Below are 1,500 nucleotides of genomic sequence, written 5' to 3' on the forward strand. Positions count from 1 at the left end.
CCCCATACCTTCCCCCCACACCCTCCCCATCCCCCACACCTCCCCCCTCGTACCTTCCATCCCCCCCCACCTACTCCCTCCCCACCCCCACACCTTCCCCCCCCATACCCCCCTCCCTCCCCCATACCCACCCCTCTCCTCACCTCCCCTTCCCTCATACCTCCCTTCTCCACCCCTCATACCCCACTACCCTGTGCAAGCATGACGCACACCCAACTGAGCATCTGAGTGAACCGTTGAGATAAGAACTGTAGTAAACTCGCAAGCCTTTTTTAACTCGTGCTCATACAGTGCTGTTAGTTGGAGGTTTATTTCACAGGTTTCCCATGGGCTGGGCAGACACTCACCTTCTTCACACTCTCTCTCTGGGATGTAAAAGCTGAGAAAAGGCACAGGCATTGTCTACTTGGAGCTATGTGCCTCCCGGGGCCATATCACCTCTAGAAATGGTCTCCAGCTTAGGCCGTACCCTGGAAGCAGGGCTCCAGCTGGGTGATGGCACATATTCCAGGCACCTCTGCCCTCACTGAGCGCATCTTCTGAGCTCCAGTAGACCAGGTAAGGCCTCACAGCGTCGGCGGGAAACTCGAGCGGTCAGAGCTGGGCTATAAAAAGGCTCCAGAGACCAGGTAGGTTTACCAGTCTCCGAACTCGGAACTCAAAGGGAAGGAGAGAGGTAAAAAATAATCGAAGTGTGACGTCACCAGAAAGCAGGTAAGTGATTGGTTGGTGAGTATTTCTCTCTTTTTAAACTTAAACTCTGTGGTTTATAGTTTCTAAGGTGTGATATTCATCATCTAAAATCGGGGCAGAGGGTATTTAAAAATAATATTAATAAATTTAATTAATTACATAGAATGGGAGAGCAGGTGATGTGTTACTGCTGCAATATGTGGGAGCTGGTGGGACACCATTGATGCTCTCGGTGATCACATTTGCAGTAAGTGTTGGCTGCTCGAGGAATTCCGGCTCCGTGTTGATGAGCTGGAATCTGAGCTTCAAACACTGAGACACATCAGGGAGGGGGGAGAGTTACCTGGACTCTGTGTATCAGGAGGTAGTCACACCAATTAGATTAATTAATTCAGATGTAGTCCGTGGCCAGGGACAGGATGGTGTGACTCGAAGTGAGGCAGGTACGGGGATGCAGGAGGTAGTGTTGGAGGAGCAGCAGCCCTTGCTCTTGTCCAATAGGTTTTGAGGGCTCTTACTCCCTGTGAGGAAGGGAACAGGGACTGCGGGGAGGATGAGCAACCTGGCCACAGCACCGTGGAGCAGGGGGGCCATTCAAGTGGGGGGAGTTAAAAGAAATGTTGTAGTGGTAGGGGATAGTATCGTTAGGGGGATAGATAGGGTTCTTTGCAGCCGAGAGCGAGAGTCCCCGAAGGCTGTGTTGCCTGCCCGGTGCCAGGGTTTAAGGACATCTCCTCTGGGCTGGAGAGAAACTTGGAGTGGGAGGGGGAGGATCCAGTTGTCGTGGTCCATGTTGGTACCAACAAC

The sequence above is a fragment of the Somniosus microcephalus genome, chromosome 8 (genome assembly GCF_052327205.1).
Source record: "Somniosus microcephalus isolate GS21.2 chromosome 8, FLI_Smic_1.0, whole genome shotgun sequence".
In the NCBI taxonomy this organism is placed as follows: domain Eukaryota; kingdom Metazoa; phylum Chordata; class Chondrichthyes; order Squaliformes; family Somniosidae; genus Somniosus; species Somniosus microcephalus.